The sequence below is a fragment of the Temnothorax longispinosus genome, chromosome 12 (assembly GCF_030848805.1).
Source record: "Temnothorax longispinosus isolate EJ_2023e chromosome 12, Tlon_JGU_v1, whole genome shotgun sequence".
Lineage (NCBI taxonomy): Eukaryota > Metazoa > Arthropoda > Insecta > Hymenoptera > Formicidae > Temnothorax > Temnothorax longispinosus.
Genome location: NC_092369.1, coordinates 3,342,753 through 3,359,677, shown reverse-complemented (window position 1 = coordinate 3,359,677; position 16,925 = coordinate 3,342,753). Strand labels below are relative to the sequence as shown.

The following is a 16,925-nucleotide window of genomic DNA, read 5'->3' as shown; positions in this document are numbered from 1 at the left end:
GGACTCCTAGCAATGGATTCGGAGGGGTCCCGAACAAAAGGCGGTTGAGCCTGCGGGTGCGTACCTTGAGTCCGCTTCGTCGCGTCTTGGGCATTTGTTAACTACTGATTGAGGTTAAAAGACAAATTCGCTTCAGCTGACTCTCCTTGCTCGTGGCGAGAAAGCGTGCTGCTCGTACAGCACTGCCCCTCTCCAGACACCCACGGACGGTAGCGTGCCGCTCGTACGGCACTGCCTCGTACGCAGATGTGGCACAAGGGGAAGACCGGTGTTTCGGATGCCTTATTGCAATTACTAGAATACCCACAGGCGGAGACGTGCCGCTCGTACGGCACTGGGCTCGTGTGTGGATGTAGTGTAAGTGGGATCAGTGGGGGATGTGCGAAGGGGTGTAAGAATTTGCAGAGTAAGATATTGTATAAAAAATGATTGTATATTACGATAATTCTACATAGGACATATGATTACAAAAGTAACAAGATTTACAATCAGGAATGTATATATGGTGACACGTAATTCTATATGTAGTGAGAGAGCTGAAGGCTCTGGGTTCGGTAACGCACGTGGAGATAGGAAGATTCTCGATGTAGAAATAGAAAGGTTCTGGATTCAGAGAGAGTCGAGAAGGATTCAGTGGTTACTTAACTGGAGAGTCCGTGATCGAGGTAGGATTCCGGGGAACTGAGAGCGTCCCTTGGGATGTTCGTCCTTATATTCCTGTTTTCCCGATGGCGGGGGTGGTCGAGTGGAAGGGTTGCCTGAGTGGAAGGGTTGAGTTGCGTCATCGGCTTCGCTTTCGATTTCTCTCCTTATATGGTCATGTTCTGAGTTTTCTTCCTTTTGTTTGCCTGAGTGGAAGGGTTGAGTTGCGTCATCGGCTTCGCTTTCGATTTCTCTCCTTATATGGTCATGTTCTGAGTTTTCTTCCTTTTGTTTGCCTGAGTGGAAGGGTTGAGTTGCGTCATCGGCTCCGTTTTCGATTTCTCTCCTTATATGGTCATGTCCTGAGTTTTTGGGAAAGGTCTGTGAGGGTTTAGGTTTGCGTTACCTGAAGGAAGCGTTGCGGGGAAATTCCTATTGCTAAACCCTTGTGGGCATTGCGACTTATTCGTTGTGTATATACATTATTGGAATAGGCCAAGCCTATTGCGTACATCGTGACTTATTTTCTATATTTATATGCTAGTGGGTAGGTTAGGCCTATCGCGCAGGTCGTGACTTATCGCTGGTGTGGTAACTTATTTAGTGGTAATCCTACTGTCGGTAAGTCATGCTAGTAAGTATGGTAACTTATTCGGTGGTAATCCTACTGTCGGTAAGTCATGCTAGTAAGTATGGTAACTTATTCGGTGGTAATCCTCCTGTCGGTAAGTCATGCTAGTAAGTATGGTAACTTATTCGGTGGTAATCCTACTGTCGGTAAGTCATGCTAGTAAGTATGGTAACTTATTCGGTGGTAATCCTACTGTCGGTAAGTCATGCTAGTAAGTACGGTAACTTATTCGGTGGTAATCCTACTGTCGGTAAGTCATTGTTCTTATGAGTAAGGTCTGACTAAAGTCTTCCTACAATCTAAAGAAGGTTTCAAATTTCCCGGGCGTACGAGAGGGTGGACGTAACACCCGCGTATATCCTTCAAAGAAGCCTTAGACACAGTCCCTTCCTTTGACGGACAGAATATTCCCTTGTCGCAATTTGTACGTGCCTGCAAACGCGCCAAGGAGATTCTCCCACCGTCTTCCGAACGCAATCTAACCCGCCTTCTCCTGACCAAATTACGCGGAAGGGCTATATCCGCGGTGGAGGACGAGGTGTGCGAAAACGTGACGCAACTCGCGGACCTATTAAATGGCGTTTTCGGAGTACCGCGCACGATAGATCAATACCGCGGCGAGCTGAGTACTATTTATTTAAAATCAGGGGAGCATATATTAGATTACATAACCCGAGTAAAAGATCTCCGGTCGGCCATCTTCGATGAGGAAAGGCGTACTCGTGGATACTTAGACGATCACGCAACGACCGAAATCGACGCCCTAACCGCGCGATCCTTTTGCGAAGGACTCCCGCTCACTTATCGAATTCAACTCAATCGCAGAGACCATTACAATCTCCCCGCCGCATTCGCTCACGTTAAGACCCTCGCGAAGAGACAAGAGCTAGATAATACGCGTTTCAATAACCCTCGTAAGGATGACGGTGAACGTGGATTAGAAAGAAATGCCTACAAGCCCGCGAGGTCCCCCCCGAGCGCTACGAAACAAACAGGGATCGGTATAATGGAACAGCATACCGAACAGCGTACAATAATCGTTACACTCCGAGCAGACCTCGATACGAGGACCGTACACCGCGTTATAGGGAGACAGAGAGAACTTACGATAACGACGCAAACAGACCACGGTATCGAGAGACAGAAAGGGCCCGCGCGGACTCAGGTAAAAGCGACGACATCTGCCGATATTGTAAAAACCGGGGTCATAAAATAAAGAAATGCCGTAAACGACAATACAATAACTCCTTGCGAACCCAGGGAAACTCCCCCTACCCCTCGAGGAACGCGGACGAACCTCGAACGGGAACACCGAAAGAAATCCGTCCGATGAGAACAATAATAGAAGCACCGAGCGAAGAAACACCCGAATCGCAATAACGAATCCATCGAAATCGTCACACGCACCTAGCGTAAGATTAGCGATAGAAGGGCTAAGGGGCGAAACAACGTTTATGGTAGACACGGGAGCTTTTGTCCTTACCACGGACGCCTCGGGCACCGCGATCGGTGGCGTCCTGAGTCAGGGCATGGTCGGTAAGGACTTACCGATCGCTTACACCTCCCGATTACTTAACGCTGCAGAGCGAAATTATTTCACCATAGAAAAAGAGTTACTCGCAATTGTATATTGTGTCAAACATTTTAGACCGTACCTGTACGGCCGCGAGTTTCAGCTAGTCACAGATCATAAGCCACTTGTTTGGTTGCATTCAGTGAAAGATCCATCATCGCGTTTGGTCCGATGGAGATTGAAACTCCTAGAGTACAAATATCACACTGATTATAAAGCAGGCAAAGTCAACGCGAATGCAGACGCTCTTTCCCGAAATCCGATCCAGCAGCAAATCCTCCTCCTTACCAAAGCCACAGAATCCACCGACTCAGACGAGTCGATATTTTCCTCCAAACCGCGTGCCAGGAGGAGGCAACACACCTCGCCCGACGCGGATTCTCCCAAGGATACAGAGGACACCCCCGCAGTGGGAGAAGGAGAAATCATTGGAGGTAACGTGCCAAGCAGCGACGATGAGGATTTAAATGAAGACGGAGAACGTGAAGATTCCGATCCTGGCATAGCATTGGACGACAGCGACACAGATGACACTAGTAGCGCATCGGAGATCTTCGATAACCCGAACGAGCCATTCGATCCACAGTCCGCGAAGGCCAAAATCACGGAAATTAAAGATCACTTCCTGTCGCGAAGGGATAACTTAGTCGTATTCATCTCGCAGCAGGGGGAACCGTGTGATCTCGGCGGTAGGATGATGGTGGAACAAAAGAGACTGCCGACGATAGTAAATCAGGAGCTCGGTCGAGCCCGAGTAGTTACACAAGGCAAATCGAGGATCATCGCACTGCCAATTAAAACTAGCGTCTCGGAGGATACGCAGAGGAAATGGGTGACAGAAACCATCTCATCTCTCCTTGATGTGTGTACCACACTGGACCTGGCAACGGTCTCTATATGCAAAGGGGGCGTAGACGGCGTGCCGTCCAAAGTTCCGACGAATACTAGAAGATGCGTTCCGGGGTAGCCCTACTCGCATCCTGGTATGCAAAAATCACATCATGATGCCATTAGACGCCGAGAAGCCTGGGATCCTGAGAGAAGCTCACGCCTCGGCGATCGGAGGACACAAGGAGTCACTAAGACGTACCGAAAACTCAGGGAAAAATATTATTGGCAGGGGATGAAGAACGATGTACAGGAGTTCGTTCGAAACTGCAGAAACTGTCAATTGAAGAAGCTGGTTCGCGTCAAGACCCGACAGCCGATGGTGCTCACCGGGAGCGGCTTTCGACAAGATCTCCATGGACATTATGGGACCCCTACCTATCACGAACACAGGATACTCCTACGTCCTCACAATCCAGGACCTCCTCACCAAGTATTCCTTAGCCATCCCCCTGAAACAAGCATCCGCGATCGCCGTAGCCGACGCATTCGCCAAAGACTTTATCTGCGTATACGGAGCCCCGCGGGCATGGCTCACGGACCAGGGCAGTCACTTTATAAACGCGCTCATGCGCAATATTGCTAAAAAAATTCCGTATCGCGCAATACAAAACCACTGCCTACAGGCCACAGTCAAATGGCTCAATAGAGAGATCGCACCACGTACTATGGGAGTACTTAAAACAATTCTGCGAAAGAGATAACTGGGATGACTACCTGAAATTCGCGACCTTTTCTTACAATACTAGTGTACACGAGGGCACACTATACACCCCCATGAGCTAATTTTCGGAAAAACCGCGCGCGCCCCGTCAAGCGATCCGCCTCTGGAAGGGGAACCTAACGAGACTTACGTCGAATACCTGGAACAGCTATTCGAAAAACTGCGCGAAACACAAGGGAATGCGCGGTGGAAACCTTGACCGAGCCAAAGTGCGATCCAAAAATTATTACGATAAAAGAATGAATGCGCGCACTTTTAAAACAGGAGATCGCGTGTACCTCCTCAAAGAGCCGAGCCGAGGGAAGTTAGACGACCAATACGTAGGCCCGTACGAAATAACTGAAACTTTGGGAAGTAATAATGTTAAGCTCCAAATAGGAAATAGGGTTAGAATCGTGCATGCAGACAAATTGAAACTCGCTGAGCTAAGATCATAGGAACTAAGAAACCCCCACCATTGTACTCCCCCCCCCCCGTAGCATTAAGGGCTAGTATATAAGAACGACGTAGCGACCACCAGCCACAAAACTGGTCGAGCAGCACACCCAACACCATCATGGAGCCATTGACAGTGATACTCATCCTGGCGGTACTTAGCGCGCCCGCGCGCGGCCTCCTGGGCTTTGACTGCAGAGGAGAGGGACTAAATGTGACAACACTGTCCCTAACGGATATCGGAGACTGCGAGCTGGAAGATCTAGAACCGGTCACCGAGGAGACATATATTCAGCTTTTACAACTAAGCGAATTCGACCACACCACCGCGGTCCAATGCAAAATCGAGATAGACCGCGATATAAAATATTGTGGATGGTCCTCCTACAATTCAGCCGTGCAAGGAGGAAAATACGAATACATACGAGAAATCTCAGGGGATGCCTGCCGGAAAATGCAGGATACTGGAACCTTATTCCTGGGAGGAGCCAGCGGAATGATAACCGGCATTAAAGTAAATGCCACCACCACCCGCGCTATTACAATGGCCGGATCACTCACCATGAATGGTAAATGCGAGGGAACGCAATATAGTGACCCCTTGGGCACCTGGAACAACGTGTTTGTACAGGCAACGGTGAGAATAACGACGCGACGGATGGAAGTGCCTGTAAAACATGCTACGAACGAAGTAGTGCTACCCTCTGGCACCCGCTGTCCAGCCATGGAAGGCGAGTGTTACGACGCCGACGGGACAATGACATATTGGAAGACGTTGCCGACCGATTCCTGCCAGTTCAACAAGTACGACGTGCTCTACGAGGGAAACGCCCACCGAGTCTCGCCTAAACCTACGCAGAAGGAGACCCCGGTCATCTACACCTTGACGACAAGGGACATCACCTTCGCTCTGGCCAAAACCACGGAGACAAGCCTCTGCGGCTACAAGATAATACAAACAGAGCATCCGAAATTATTCATTCTCGAAACCAAACCAGGGCGAACCTTCAAAATTCAGGCGAGAATATCGATCGACAATCTAGACATCTTCACGTATGTGAACAGCAAGTTCATATACGTTGAAAAACACATGAGGACGCAATTAACCCAACTCTACCGGGACATCATGAGTCAAAAGTGCGCCCTGGAGAAGCAGGTGTTAGAGAACGCCCTGTCTCTTGCTAGCATCGCCCCCGACGAAATGGCGTATCGAATCATGAAGGCGCGGGCTACACAGCTATTACAGCGGGCGAAGTCATATATATAGTGAAATGCGTGCCAGTCGCATGCAAAATAAGGCAGACGGAGAACTGCTACAGTGAGCTACCCGTCTCGCACAATAATATATCCTACTTCCTGCTCCCGAAATCTCGAGTGCTGATCAAGGGCGGCACAATTCGAGATTGCAACGAACTTCTACCATCAATGTATAAGGTAGATGAGGCGTGGTTTAAATTAATGCCGCGCCCGGTGGAAGCATTAGCTCCACCTACGATTCAGCCATTAACGAAACCACAATGGAAGTACGTAAACCCATCCAACCTCGCCACGAGCGGAATATATTCCACACGAGACCTCGACCGCCTCCGCGACCACATCATGTTCCCCATAGAGAAACCACCGATGCTAAACACATTGGTGCAGGGAGCAATGGGCCATGACATCCCACGCGGCTATGTTTCGCTGCATCACCTGCTGGACGAGGAATCGCTGGAAAGGATTGCGGAGAGCACTGGACGACGCCTATGGAATGGATTCGTCACATTCGGCTCAGCGAGTGCCGGAGTGCTGGCCATTATTCTCCTATTCCGCCTGGTCAAACTGGTGATCGACTCCATCATCAGAGGATATGCGCTTCACTCTGTCTACGGATGGAGCGTACACCTGCTGGGAGCAGTATGGAGCTCAGTCACGCACCTGCTCTTGCACCTCAGCAACAGGAAAGACACCCCCACCAAAGGAACCGATCCTGAGGCACAGAAGCTCGAGACGACCACCTTCATCCCCGACAGAGAGCCCAGTACCAGCAGCGGTATCAGAGAAATGGACTACGGCGAGCTCAGGAAGTATTTACGCGACAATAACTCGTAAGAAAATAAAATATAAGATTACCATACCCTAGTAGTTAAGTATACCTTATGTAGGATAAAATGTAGGAGTATCGTCCTACATTTTCAAATAGGGGGGAGGTGTTACGTCCACCCTCTTGTACGCCCGGGAAATTTGAAACCTTCTTTAGATTGTAGGAAGACTTTAGTCAGACCTTACTCATAAGAACAATGACTTACCGACAGTAGGATTACCACCGAATAAGTTACCATACTTACTAGCATGACTTACCGACAGTAGGATTACCACCGAATAAGTTATCACACCAGCGATAAGTCACGACCTGCGCGATAGGCCTAACCTACCCACTAGCATATAAATATAGAAAATAAGTCACGATGTACGCAATAGGCTTGGCCTATTCCAATAATGTATATACACAACGAATAAGTCGCAATGCCCACAAGGGTTTAGCAATAGGAATTTCCCCGCAACGCTTCCTTCAGGTAACGCAAACCTAAACCCTCCCAGACCTTTCCCGAAAACTCAGGACATGACCATATAAGGAGAGAAATCGAAAACGGAGCCGATGACGCAACTCAACCCTTCCACTCAGGCAAACAAAAGGAAGAAAACTCAGAACATGACCATATAAGGAGAGAAATCGAAAGCGAAGCCGATGACGCAACTCAACCCTTCCACTCAGGCAAACAAAAAGAAGAAAACTCAGAACATGACCATATAAGGAGAGAAATCGAAAGCGAAGCCGATGACGCAACTCAACCCTTCCACTCAGGCAACCCTTCCACTCGACCACCCCCGCCATCGGGAAAACAGGAATATAAGGACGAACATCCCAAGGGACGCTCTCAGTTCCCCGGAGTCCTACCTCGATCACGGACTCTCCAGTTAAGTAACCACTGAATCCTTCTCGAGTCTCTCTGAATCCAGAACCTTCCTATTTCTACATCGAGAATCTTCCTATCTCCACGTGCGTTACCGAACCCAGAGCCTTCAGCTCTCTCTCTACATATAGAATTACGTGTCACCATATATACATTCCTGATTGTAATCTTGTTACTTTTGTAATCGTATGTCCTATATAGAATTATCGTAATATACAATCATTTTTATACAATATCTTACCCTGCAAATTCTTACACCCCTTCGCACATCCCCCACTAATCCCACTTACACTGCATCCACACACGAGCCCAGTGCCGTACGAGCGGCACGTCTCCGCCTGTGGGTATTCTAGTAATTGCAATAAGGCATCCGAATCACCGGTCCTCCCCTTGTGCCACATCTGCGTACGAGGCAGTGCCGTACGAGCGGCACGCTACCGTCCGTGGGTGTCTGGAGAGGGGCAGTGCTGTACGAGCAGCACGCTTTCTCGCCACGAGCAAGGAGAGTCAACCGAAGCGTGTTTGTCTTTTAACCTCAATCAGTAGTTAACAAATGCCCAAGACGCGACGAAGCGGACTCAAGGTACGCACCCGCAGGCTCAACCGCCTTTTGTTCGGGACCCCTCCGAATCCATTGTTAGGAGTCCTTTCCGATTACGCGCCTGATCCCGAATACGAAAAGTACTTCGTCGCGAGTTCCGCGTGCAAGGCGGACGCGAGACCAAAACTCGAAAACGTAACTTCAGTGCGCAAAATTAACATTAAAAGTATACAATACATCTACGTTCCACTGGACAAGGCCGAGTCTCGAGCAGATTACCAAGCATTCTGGAAGGCCCAGAACTATCGGCTAACCCCGATCACCTTCACACCGGGGGGAGATTCCGACAATCCACCACCAGTTCCATTTTGGGAATTCATCGCTTCAATCAAAAAAGACGACCCCCGCCGGATCCGCCTGATCCAGCGCCGCGCCGAGATTCTACACCTGTGGTTCGACGCCTCACCACCAGAACACTGGGGCACCGCGGATCACCCATTGGAACTCGACTAAAGGTAAGTGACGACGCCCCTAGGCGCTAAGCGAACGGCATGAGCGAGCCGCGCACGCGACGCCCCGCGCGCCGACTAACCCCATTGGCCTCTAGAATTGCGCGGCGGAATTGGTTATCGCGCGCCGTGTGTGTCTTTACTATCTGCCATCAAAATCGTGATAGCAAACACTACCTCTGTGAAGAGTGTTTCCGAGATCTAACGGGCCCGCAACGCCGCCAGTACGACTGCTTAGTCCGCCATTATATGCATATCGGTTACCGATACAAAGTCGAAGAATGCGATTCGTGCGACGTCGTGATCGGAGAAATCCAGAGCCCCTCCGCGTGTACCACGTGTTGTGAAATATTCTCTAACGTAAAACGTTCGGTGGAACACGAGGGAGGAGACCAATATTTAGAACGCGAATCTACGATAATTGCCATCTCCCAAACTAGAGTTTAGCGTTCCATTGTTCATGTGTCCCGGACATCCAGTAAATCGGCAACCTCCGGAGGTAATTTCACCCCCTAGCCCTATCAGAGCATGGCTAATGACAGGAATCTGTGTCTGGACGTTGTTTTTTCAAAATAAAACTACGGGGGTCATTATTTGCGAGGATTGCCAGCTCGGCCAACCAGCCCTTCCGGCAAGATTTTGAAGGCGTTCTCAGGCACTTCGTGCAATACGGGCCGCGAATAGAGTTCCCCACGGTTCGCGAGTGCAGTAAGGTTCTAGCCGACTGTCGGCCCGCTTTCGAATGTTACGCATGCACTAGAGTAGAAGAACCGTTTGAACGATATCTGACGAATCCTCTGAATCGACGGTACGGTGATGAACTACCGAATCTAAATCTCCCAGTAAGGGTGCGGATCGGGCAAACGATTTGGTGACGAGCGTCTGGATAGCGAATTACCTCGGTCGCAAGTATCCCCGGATAGAGCCCCTTGGCTCGATAACCCGAAAAGCGACTAGTCCCGTATAAGCGATCCGAGTACCGCCCCCTTCGCGGCCGCGATCTATCGGGACGTAACAAAACTTTGCATCAGTACACCTATGAAAAATGATAATAACTTTTATTTCTGCAATTGTTTATTTACAAAATATTTATAACAATAAAATAAAGTGTGCTCATAAACAAGATGATATTATAAATTCAAAACCTCTTAAATAAAGAGAACATAACGATATTAATACGCAAATTAAAAAGTACCAATTTATTTAATTAATAATTTGTTATTAACAAACACATATATTAATGATGAAAATTTTCCGATGCTATATTATACTTTAGTGAAAGTCCTACAATATATTTCCTATACACTCCCATCAAATTCCCAACCATTCGCGAGATATAAAAATAATAAAAATCGTATTATATAAACAAATTAATTTCATTGATTTCCTGTACTAATGAGAATGCTAACCATTCCTACCTGCATGACACATTATTAACAAGATATTAGAAACATCACTACCATTACTAAAATCACTTTTATCAATATTATTATTATTAACAAAATACATATATATATATACTTACTAAAATCAATATAAATCTTGAGCGTCAAACGCTGAAGCGCCACTCACGAACCAGAGAAAGAGAATTGTATATGCGTAGCATAGGAACGCGAATCCGAGCGAGATGCGAGTATTGTACGATCTGAAAGACAGAAAGAGAGAGTCAGATATACTATAGTAACTGTTAGATAAAGAGAGCAATATCTTTTATACTTTAGACATGCTAATAATGACTTTAATTGTACTATTGAATTATTCTATTGAATGTAAAGTATGTCTAAAGAAACTTAAATAATATTTAACATATATTTGCACATTTTAAAATTCAAATATTAAAGATTTCTTTAAAAGTCATATTGAGATTTTATAATGAAAGAAGGTATCGCTCTTATTACAATCGTTGTCAGAATAGAGAAAAGAAATAGAATTCAGATAAGTCGCCTGTATGACTCATTCGAGTGAATCTAGTCTTCGCATAGACCATATATGGACATGTCGAAGCAGAGCGCAACGCATGACCATATAAGGTAACGAATTTCAAGACACCACCCCATGATTCATTGCTGGCAAGCGAGCAACACCACTAGAAGTAGACTCACATCCGCTAGACAACGTCTATGACTCATTGTAACGAGGTGCGGTCACCTCCCACTACCATTTCCAAAATTGTATAAAAGCGGAATCTTTCACCCTCTCGACGGAGAGTGTGGAATGAGCCAGGAAAGGTCACATATCTTATACTTGTTCCATCCTCCCACATAAGCCACTTGTATCGTAAAAGTTCTACAATAAATACCATACTCTTTTACTATATATCAAAAGAAAGATAAAAATTATTGAATACCTACCTTCAACGGATCCAAGGAGCCATAATCCACATCGCCGATCAACAGTTAATTATCCTGGGGTTTTACCTCCTTAACTGCAAGAAAAAGAACCCATCAACGGAGACGTTCTGCCGGATCGAGCCACCTCGCATCACCCAGGACGTCACAGGAGCGAAAGAAAGAAACGTGTATTCACAGATTCCTCAAATACCAGTACGGATACGGATGAAGAAGTATCAAAACAAAAACAAAAACAAAAAGAAGTTGTTCTGACAGAGTTTCCAAAGGCACCAAATGCCTCCAATTACCTTCAAATTGATTTAACAACTAAAGACAATTTAACCAGATCAAATTCTGTCAATAGTATTGCACCCTCTGTTTCATTGTATGGGGAGACTAGTAAGTGATCATTCATATATGTTATCCACAATTATATTTATTTTTATGAAGGTAAAAGTAACAATGCCTGGACACGTACCCAATTCTAGACATTCGGATTATTTTTGTCTTTAAATATAATATATAAACTTGCACTATAGAGTTATATATATATATTCTTCTGTATATATATATATAAATTTATATATATACATATATATATATATATATATATTTATTATTATTTATATGTGATTTCTGCCCAGTGCTCTGAATGTCAACGTGAAGAAATTCAAGCAAGCGCGGGTAAACGGCGGGAGTAACTATGACTCTCTTAAGGTAGCCAAATGCCTCGTCATCTAATTAGTGACGCGCATGAATGGATTAACGAGATTCCCACTGTCCCTATCTACTATCTAGCGAAACCACTGCCAAGGGAACGGGCTTGGAAAATTAGCGGGGAAAGAAGACCCTGTTGAGCTTGACTCTAGTCTGGCACACGTTTTGACACTGTTAATATATATATTCGTATTTAAAGGCGTTATATATATATATATGTAGGTCTAGAGGTATGTTCCGGGACTGTTTACGTTTTTTGAAATGTACAGTCCTGGAATATAACGCATATATATGTAATCAGATTCAAAAAATTGTCCCGAAACGTGCCGTAGGACATGAATTTTTCCAGGACAGTCCTGGAAACTGCCAAATGTCCTGGAATATACCGATGTAAAAAATAAAAGTCCCGGAACATACTTCTGGACCTACATATATATATATATAATGTATTAACGTGCTTTTTTTCCTTAATTCAATTTAGTTTATATGATTAAAATAATTCTCTCTTGATTAAATAGTATTTTTGCATTGTACCGCATTATTTTAATTGAATTTATTAAAATAAACTTCCATAATGCTCTGTATATATATATATATTTTTTTACATAATTACATACTTGTGTTTACGCAAATGTAGGTACAAGTGGTACTAGTGGGCAAAATGAACATTCTCTACCCAATGATGATCAAGGGATGAATGACGTTCTCGGTAAAAATAATAATAATGATTTACCGAAAAGTATTCCGGCTTACAAGTTTCTTACTGCTGATGAGAAACTGGAATATTTATGCGGTAAGAATATAATACGTAAAATACATCCCCGTAATAAAAAAATTATTGCTTACTACAAGTAATAGTATTTTAGTACGTACTTATAATAATACACTGTTCCACAAATATTGACATTTTTGCTTCCTCATAGAGGTCGAAGCTTTGTTTTCGTGAAAAAAATTTTTTTAGGTATCTTTGTAACGCTTTTGTTATCCGTTTATGCTCTAACTTCCGTATTTTAAGATTTCGGGATGCTTTTTTTTTTAATCGATAAAGTATCATATGTAAGGAAGATTGGGATTGAATTTGATAATCGGTAAAGCGGTTTCGGAATTTTTGTAGAAATATTTGTGGTTTTAAACTTTCGCAAATTTTGAGATATCGGTCTGTTTCTAATTTTATTAGATTCGTTGGCTGTTACATTGGTATATCAACAGTCAAAAATCAACAGAAATTTGGTCGCTCGTTGGAGAGATAAAATTATGTTGAATCGTGTACAAAATTATCGTGTAATAAAATATTATTTTTTTTCTTGTTTTAGAATCAAACGCATTAATAATGAACAAATTGAACAGGATGATATTTGAGAAGACAAAAACCCAGACTAAATGCAATGATGATAAATCAGGAACTGATCAAAAATGTTAACGGAAGAAATTAAACAAGCCAAAGGATCTTTAATATATGATTATTTTCCGTTAAAGGATATAAATGCTGTAGAAGAATTTGAAAAACTGTTAAAGAATAAAACGTTTACTGTACCTCAAGTGGTAATTAATTTAAGTTTCATAAAAAGCAATTTTATTTTCATCTGCGATCATGTCATTGTTACGTCCTGCGGAACTCAACGATATCCTTTTTCGCGGGGAATTCTTATGCGCCTAAGATAGCCCTAAGATTAGAATAAACAAGCCGAGTACGGACGGTTATCGATCGGGGTGAGGTTAGATCTCCCTCGCATTCCTTTTTTTTATGATCAAACTACCCGTTGCTTGGGCAACTTAAAAGCAACCTCTCAGATGATAAATTACTAACAGACGGGGGATATGGTGACCAGATTCTCGTCAACCTCGTCTGGCCCTAACTATAAATCCGGCGACACGACGCGCAGAAAGGAGCCTTAACTTCAGGCGAGGGATGATGGGGATCTGTATTATATCGCGCGACTCACTCAAAACTGGCCGTGCTATGTTCCGACAAACAGAAACGAAACCTAATACGTGCTTTTAGAAATCTTAAGAGCACGTGGCGGAAGTTTCTGTTTGCAATAAAACTGCACTTAAAATTGAGAAGTATGGATCGTCTGTCAGCATAGAAACAGGGTCGCGAGATAAGTAAGGAACCCTAATAAAAGAGAAATCGGCGATAGCCGAAAAAACAAAGCGTCACTGAAAAGAACCGATGGGTTACACCCCCAATAAGACAGTGGGGCCTTAAGAGGGGTCTCACCAATGGAAAACCGAAAAAATCGATAACCGTCTCTAGCTTACTAGGATAGGCGTAAACTCAAATCTACCTCTTGGGCAAGAAACATCTCGCCCAATAAGAATTTCCTTAAATAATAATTAGAAACATCCCGCCAACCAGAAATCCTTTAAACGAAAACCAGACACATCCCACACGAAATCCACCCCTTCCATCCTTCGAACCTTCCTATTTAAATCGCGACGTCGCAGGACTAGCGCCCAGAGAAATTTTCTCAGTTCAAGTCCGCATTGCTCGGTTACAATCTAAACCTCATTCGTTTCGAGAAGCTCACGTTTAGAGTCACGTTTAGAGTCAGTGCAGCAGATCCGACGGACCAGTCGCCCCAACTCACTCACCGACGAGTCCAACATCCATCACTGAGAGAAGGCGTACTGAGACTCGTTCGAATTCAAGTCATCAAGTAGTAAGTCCCGGAATTTTCCTGATCCTTTTTTTTTCGCGTTATTGCCCCCCTTCTTAAACGGTCTATCGATTGTCGGACCCCCGGAAGCTTATTATATAATTGGGGGTCGGTCAGTGTAGGCAGCAGGTTCCCAGCGGTCGTTGGCGTTGTCGTGGGCCGGACTTACCTCCCAGGGTCTCGTCGCTGTCGTGGACTCAGCTGGTCCACTGACCTCCCTGAGCTTATGCTCGTGGGTCGGTTAGTGTAGGCATCGAGTTCCCAGCGGTCGTTGGCGTTGTGGTAGGCCTGACTTGGCTCCCGGCGTCTCGTCGTTGTCGTGGACCCAGCCTGTCCACTGACCCCTTCCCCCCCTTTTTTTACGATTTCCTTTTGTTCGCTTCCGACCGGGTCCGAGAGAGATCGACTAAATAGTAAATAATTTTAGTGGACCAGAAAGTCCTAGCCCCTCAAGGACCGAATCTCCGCACAATCAGGCGACAAAGAAATCGCCAGAACAAGCGGACGCGACGGGAGGTCGAACTCCCACGGGACCAGCTCAACGCCGGTCCTCCGCGACTCGCCATCCCACCGCCCCTACCAGCGTGTACAGAAGAACCCGGTTGTTCTAACCAGAATCGTCCCGCTAACGTCCTGCCCTATCGCCCAGTCGTCCTGCCTTTTCGCCCATTTGTCGAACATCGCCCTATTTGCCGCGTGGCTCCGTTTTCGCGTGGTCCCTCCTCGCGTGGTCCCCGTCAACCCCGATCCAGCCCGCTTCCTAGAACCTCCCGATTCTCCCTCCTCTTCCCGAAGTCCGTCTCCAACCTCTTCGACCGCCTCGACCCTCGATCTCGAGAACTAGCCGACCCAGAGATCGTGATCTTAGAATAAATTTTATTTTTTTTTATTCTCATATGTTTTAACTTCAAAATTTACATATACTTTAATTTTAAGCTCCGATTTAAATTAAGGGGGCATATACCTTTCTCGGCTTCAAAAAATCGATTTTTTTTTTATTGCATATTTCGAAAGAACAACATTTCAGGAATGTAAATCCAAAGCCATTTAAAGAAATTCGAAAAATTGAAGAAGTTACAGCACTTTGTACTGAGCGCCGTCCGAGCGCTAGCAAAAGCGAACGGATCTTTGGACAAGTACGAGCAAAGCTACGATACCTTATCTGACGACGTTTTGAATGCAATTCGCCCTATATACGAAGATCTTTCAAATGAGTCGTTATTGAAATGTTGCCTTGGCGGATATACTCAAAAACACGAACGAAAGTTATAATAACTTGATCTGGAGGATGCTCCAAAAAATACAAACAGTAGCGCTCGAGTCGTCGAAATTGCGACTTTTCTCGCTGTTTGTTTATTTAACGAAGGAACCTTAGCTCTTTTGAAAGTAATGAGTACAATGGGAATAGCAGTTGGACAAAACGCAGTACAATTTGCTGCGTTGAGTGACACTCGCCGCTGCGATCAAGCAGACGTCCGAGAGCAGCATGCAACACGGGAGGCCCGACTACAGCACCGCCTTGAAAAAAACCATCAAAATGATGAGCACCTTGCCCTGGAGGATTCCCTGTATGGCCCCGGAATAGATGATTACATGTAAGTCGTGAGAAAACAGTTATCATAGTGTAAACTTGTTCTGAAACTTTAAACGCGTTTTTCTCGAAACCATGTTTTTCAAGTCGGTACCATAAATATCTCGGTAATGGATCAACCGATCTATTTAATTTTTTTTTTAAATAAAAGTTTATAAAATTTACTAGTCCTTGACCCATGCTTTTTGAAAAATTTTGATTTTATATATTTTTTTTTTAACAAAAAAGATTGAAATTTTTGTTGAAAATTGATACCTAAATTTTGACAGTCTGCTATTTTATTGAAAATTTGAATTTTCAAAAAAGGATGGGTCAAGGACTAGAAAAATTATTAAACTTTAAGACCTTTTTTTATTTTTTGTCTTCAGATGAACTAGCTCGGAGATTCCGCCGGTACCGCAAAATCCTACATGACAAGCAGGGCCTAGGGCAAGGGGCTGTAAGGGAAGGGGTTTTCATCACTAATAAAAAACAAAAATCAGGAAATGCACTTTAAAATATGTACTTTCATTTGCAAAAAACCCGATCCTCGTATTTTTTATATTTTCGCCGGAAAAAAATCGTGAAATATGCTGTTTTTTTGGTCCGAGAAAGGTATATGCCCCCTTAATTTACAACACCTACACACTTCACTAAATTCATGTAATCTCACTACTGATTCCGATTATAATAATAGCGGGCAAGATGTTCATTTTTAAATAAGTTTTTCTTTAAAGATCTTGCCCGATCA

The 16,925-nt window shown here is 44.7% G+C and overlaps 2 pseudogenes; both read left to right on the top strand.

Annotated features, from left to right (window-relative positions):
- The first annotated feature begins 5,014 nt into the window (after nt 1–5,014).
- Nucleotides 5,015–6,984, top strand: LOC139823258 (uncharacterized; annotated as a pseudogene).
- Nucleotides 6,985–15,642: 8,658 nt separating this feature from the next.
- Nucleotides 15,643–16,203, top strand: LOC139823202 (uncharacterized; annotated as a pseudogene).
- The last annotated feature ends 722 nt before the right edge of the window (nt 16,204–16,925 follow it).